Source organism: Alosa sapidissima, chromosome 5, assembly GCF_018492685.1.
Source record: "Alosa sapidissima isolate fAloSap1 chromosome 5, fAloSap1.pri, whole genome shotgun sequence".
Classification (NCBI taxonomy): Eukaryota; Metazoa; Chordata; class Actinopteri; order Clupeiformes; family Clupeidae; genus Alosa; species Alosa sapidissima.
This window is the reverse complement of record NC_055961.1, coordinates 33,722,236-33,728,235: the sequence shown is the minus strand read 5'-3', so window position 1 is coordinate 33,728,235 and position 6,000 is coordinate 33,722,236. Positions and strand designations below refer to the sequence as shown.

At 48.7% G+C, this 6,000-nt stretch overlaps 1 protein-coding gene across 1 annotated transcript in view; it reads right to left on the bottom strand.

Moving 5' to 3' along the window:
* Window positions 1-6,000, bottom strand: part of LOC121709627 (neuronal tyrosine-phosphorylated phosphoinositide-3-kinase adapter 1) — a 29,267-nt gene that overhangs the window by 13,914 nt on the left and 9,353 nt on the right. The window lies entirely within an intron of this gene.

The following is a 6,000-nucleotide window of genomic DNA, read 5'->3' as shown; positions in this document are numbered from 1 at the left end:
AAAGAGCTGAACTCCTATTAGTTGAAGTCTGTGAGCAGTTAATACTATAATGGTATTGCAGTGAAGTCTAAGCTGGTCTTGTTCTAGCCTGTTCTAAAATCATGGGCTATATGGGTCAAAAGCACTGCTGAATTCTCAAATCTTTCATAACATATAATAATTGCACTTATCCAGCTTTATTTTTCATACTAGATCTACTAGATTCCTAGTCCACAATTCACAGGGGTAGAATATTTCCATCTTCAACCACTCCATGCTTTGGACATAACACAAATCACACACAGACCTGTTTCCCAACAGGTAACCCCTCCTATTCATGGAAGTACAGTATGTCATTTAAGGACACGGTCACAACATGAGTTGATGAGCCTGCAAAAGTGTACAGGCACACGCACGCACGCACGCACGCACACACACACACACACACACACACACACACACACACACACACACACATATAAACTGTGTGCTGCAGTCCTAAAGTGTTTCCCGGGCCTTGCCTTCGCAGCGGGGAGTGTGTGGCATGTTTACAGTTGGAGCGGGCCTGCTTGCCTCGTGAGTATCTGAGTAAGCATGCGAAGGCTCCTGCCGCTGCTGCAGCACACTCACTCGCCCTGCCTCACTCGCTCGCTCCAGGCCCCGGGCTGCCCGCGCCAAGCCTGTCTGCGTAAGCGGCCCGTAATGCAGTCTGTCATATGTAGCACGCGCAGGCTTTCTGCACGGCCACCCCGGGAGGAGGCAGCCTTGTTGTGGGGCAGATCTCTTCTGAAGGGGGGGCTGCTCAGAGTTTGCAGAGCGGGAGAGCATGGGGGGGGGGGGGGGGGTGGAGCGCTTCTTGCGATTGGACAAGAAGGACGCAGCTGTCAGCTGCTATGCATTTCCAGTGTGTGTGTGCCTGTGTGTTTCTCTCTGTGTGTGTGTGTGTGTACTTTATATCCTCAGCGCTGTATCCTTCATTTTCACATCCCCAACTGTGAAGGCAGGAGCGGGGGGGGGGGGGGGGGGGGGGGGGGGGGGGATTTTGACATGCACTCTGTGGGAGATGGCAGACTGCAGACGTCCTATCTGTTCCTGGTGGCCAGCTGCGTCATTACTGCATCACTCTGGTTGTCCACTTGCAGCTTTACAGGCTTAAGTCCCATTACTGACAGAGTTCTTGGGTGAAGATTGATTCTTGTTTTCTCAAAAAGAGAGAGGCATGCTAAAAGGTTTTCTTTTTTGGTGTGTGTGTGGGGGGGGGGTTCTTTCCTTTCCTTGTGGCCGTGTGTATTTTACACACACATGCACATGAGTGTCTTTCTCTCCCTACCCTGCAACCCTCCCAAACTTTCTCTTCCGGAAAGAAAAGTGAAGCACACACATTGACACAGTTTCCTATTCCCAAAACACACACAGACACACATCCATACACACACACACATACACACGCTCTCATTCCCTGATGCCGGGCGAACTCAGTCACCTCCCTGCTTCTCCTTCTCCACCATTTGTTTCTCGACTCAAAGTTGAGGAGAAGTACAGCATGAAAAATAAATGAATTTACATAATAAGTCATTAGAGTCCTTCCTGTGCGCCCAATAAAATTGGGTCGAGTCAAAGAGGCAAGAGTAGGGCAACAAGCTTTTATGATTTTACGGAGCACCAGCGGATGTGGCCGGGAGCTGACATGTACATGAACACATCTACAGAGACACAACTACATGAAATATCACTGACGCAAAAGAAATGTGTCAGAACATGGAACCATCATAGGATATCATCAAGGTAATTCTTAGCTGAAAAGTTTAGCTAAAAGTCTTTCAACGCCCACATTTCAGACTGATATTTACCTTTAAAGAGGACCATTGATCTGTTCCTCTATGTCAAATAGCTGCTAGAGTCTATGATCACAGCACATCTCCAGACAGATATAGCTTATAGTGTACAACAGCTTTCAACCTCGAACCACTTTTTTGTGCGGGTACTACAATCAAGCAAGGGAGGAGTACAAAAATATCACTGTAGACAATTTGTTGGTTGAGAACCAGCCTCAAGTTAACCCATTCCCGACTGTTGCACATCTAGTGGGTTATCAGGGGAAGCATCGAGCTGGCTGCTCCTATTCTGCATGGCATGGTTCCGCACATGTGCAAAAGCCACCTCGCCCACATGAGAGAGCGTCTCAAGTGTTCCTCTCTTATCCCCAGCAACAGAACAAAAGCCCATAAGCGCTAGGTGGTTGTGCTTATCCTAGAGGTGGCATTAGAGGAAGAGATGACTCGCTGGAGGGGTTAGGAGGTGCCCCAGTGCTGTACAGTGGTCCAAGGCCACCCCTGAAGACTACCCCCCCCCACTGCTCTTCCTGCCTCTGAGGTTGTCAGCAGAGTCACCACAGGCAACAGGCCCTCCTCTCACACACACACACACACACACACACACACACACACACACACACACAAACACACACGCGGATGCACACACACACTGCTGATACACACTCCGGCAGCCTTTAATTAGGTTAGGGAGCTCAGACGGGCTCTCTGGCTTTTGTTTAACGGGGGCCTTTGATTTGGGTTTCCGATCCGGCATCTGAACAGGCAGCCCTGCAATTGTCGCATTACAGCTGTAGGGAAGTGTGCAATTACAACTGAATGAGAAGACTGGGAGACCTCTTTTATACACACATACACATGCACACACTTCCACAGACATAGACATGCAGTATGCACACAAATACACACACTCTCTCTCTCTCATACACACACAAACATACATATATCTGTGCACACTAACATCCAACAATACACACACACACACACACACACACACACACACACACAAGACAAAGATAACAATAGACCACTATGCATCTCACACATGCGCACAAAACGGCAGAGCACACAATGGTATAAAATACACATAGATGCAGGGTTATTGATATGTATATTTATGCCAAGGACACCCACACACTTGCTATAGACAGAGGCTCGCTGTACTCTTTTTTAAAGAGCTTATGAGGATATAGTTGGGTTAAAGGTCACTCACATCAGCCTCATTAGAGTTCAGAAGCAGATGGAGGCATGATTCATGCAACTGCATTGGTAAAAACACACACAAACACTCTCTTTACCCCTCATACATATAAATACATACTGTACACACACACACACACACACACACATACAGATATATACACACACACATACATTTATTTATACATCTTACATAGTCTGTATTACACACAGACAAAAAAGACTGTCTGCATAGACTGCACATCAAACACATACTGTGCGTGCTGCTCTCCATACATTCATGATGTAGCCCACAGCGCCGGTACATCAAAACAGCTTCACACACACACACACACACTCGAACACACACACACACACTCACACACACTCGTGCACATGCCGACATGCCAAGTCAGGGATGTCTGTGCCTCCATTTCAAAATATAACCTCAAATGACTTTTGCCTACTTCTGCCTGCCTGGTGTCTCTCTTTTCTCTGGGCTTCCTCGCTGCAGACGTGTGACCGCTCTGCTCTGCTCTGCGCTTGCCTCTCCTCTCCTGCCACACTGTACCTGACTGTCACCGCGGTGACCGGCCAGAACTGTCACCGTGGTGACTGGAGCTGCTGTCATTTCGTATAGCTCACCCTGCAGCTTTCCTGCCTGGTGGCAGTAGGCTTGAGGGAGGAAGAGGTGTGTTGCGGGGGGGGGGGGGGTATGACAGAAACTGAGAAAGGGAGAGAGAGGGGGGGGGGCATATCTGAGCAGGGAAGAGGGAGGAGGAGGAGGAAAGGGGGATGCATGATTTGAGAGGCGGAGGAGGGTTAAAGGTGCATGGAGAGACGGGAGACAAGAGGAGCAGGAAGAGAGTGAGGGAACAATGAAAGGATCTGATAAACAGAGTGACAGAAGGAGCCGAGGGTGGGGAAAAACAAAGATAGCGGAACAGAGAGAGAGAGAGAGAAGGAGAGAGAGAGAGAAGGAGAGAAAGAGAGAGGAGAGAGAGAGCTGGAAGCAAAGACAGAGAAATCAAGGAACAGTTGATCAGACAGAGAGGGAGAAGCATGGAGTATGGACAGATTGATTGGAAGAGAAACCCTGAGATAGTGAATGATAGCGAGAGCTGAGTAAATAATCGTGAGAGGGAGAGAGGACGTGCACACAAAGACAGAAAGGGAGAGAGAGAGAGAAACGAGTGAGATGCAAAGGAGAAAGACAGGCAGATTGGAGAAAGAAAAGAAAAAAAGACAGAGAGAGAGAGAGAGAGAGAGAGAGAGAGAGAGAGAGAGAGAGAGTGCGGCATGTGGAACAGTGCGGCGTGTGGTGAGAACTGATGGGGGGTGGTGGTGGGGGGGGATGTGAAACCATGTCTCTCACACCAGTCACTGTGTGTGTGGTCTCCTAGCAACACTGTCGGCTGCCTCTCTCCCTTCCTCTCCTGAGCAGCTAAATATGCACACTGAAGGATTTCAGCACTGGAGGCTCACTGTACGTGTAAAGAGCTCGCGGCGCTACGCTAAACCACTCAGTACTACACTGAGAGCGCCCACCTATACTGTACACTTATTGATACTGAATATATCCAGCAGAGGATCAAAATAATTGCCGTATCCATGTAGCCATGCTGTATAAACCACAGCAAAATATGCTATGAAAATGAATGGGTGTCTGTCTGTGGTGTTGTATGACATGCAATGAGCAGAACTGTTTTAAAAAGTGGATTCTGTGCCATCACAAATGAGAATACTATGTCCATCGACCAGCACAGATACACACAGCACATAACCCAGAGAGGACACACAGCTCCAATAAAACCTTGAATGAGACCCGTCCTTATGTAAACAGCGCTGAACTGTTGACAATGTTGTTTTGGACACAGTCAACCTTGATGAAATGCAGTGCAGGACGAGGGCCCAGCTGTCACACAGCCCCGCGGAGCGTCGCTCCTTGTCCTTCCCGGCACGCCGTTCCATTAGCGCTAGCCTCTGGCAACCGCAGGCTGACGCCAGTCTTCCATCCCACCCTACGGGCCAGTGCAGTGGGCCTGTCACGCAGGGGGGCACGAAAACACTGCCCTTTCCCCCTAAGCGGCCGAACAAATGACCGACCGTCCGACCCCATGAAGGACCATACATGTCCGTTGCCTCTCTCTGTGATGGATGACCACAAGGAGCACTCCCCCACTGGGACTCTAGATAGGATTACTGCCAACTATTGCATTTTGCCTTTCCTTTTTTTGTCCTTGGAGGGAAAACAAATAGATAGGTATGACAGACACTCAGACAGATTGACAGACAAACAGAGTGAAAGCCTTTAAATAATGCAATGTGTACAAAAACAGAATCGGTGACAGCACAGCCCAGGCCTTTCCCAGTGCTTAGTGGTGATGAGTGGATTAGTGTGTGTATGTGTGTGTGTGTGTGTGGGGGGGGGGGGGGGGTATGATGTGTAGGGGGAGGTTGCTGGGGACAAGCCAAGAGAGCACACACAGACACTCTCCAAATTTATATGGCAAATGAACAAATGTAGAGTGGCATGCAAACTGCATCAAATACAGCCTGATATCAAGCACCCAAAAAGCACTGTGCTGGCTTCATCTGGGAGGTTGAGCAAGAGGACAACAGCTTCAGCAGTGAGTCAGTAGAGCAGGGTGCCAGGAATATGGAGATCAGAGGTGTGACTTCCAGCACCACATGTGGAAACATCCTTCAATGCAACATCCTCACTCACTGTTGCAACACAAATACAGGTTAAACATGATATCAAAGTCTTGGATGCCATGAAAGGGAATTATACTTCAAAAACACAGTTGTTTAAGCAGGCCTACTATAGTCACGTGCTGGGATGGGGCAATGGCAGAGCTACTGAATGACTAATATTACGTTAGTCTTTCTTTAGCTGGACTGACGTGAATGGGAGCAACCCTTAACCTTCTCCAGTCGAGCAGGGAGGCCTCCTGGATGATCATACGCGCTGATGACAAACAGCAGAGGCATGGACGAATTACGCACA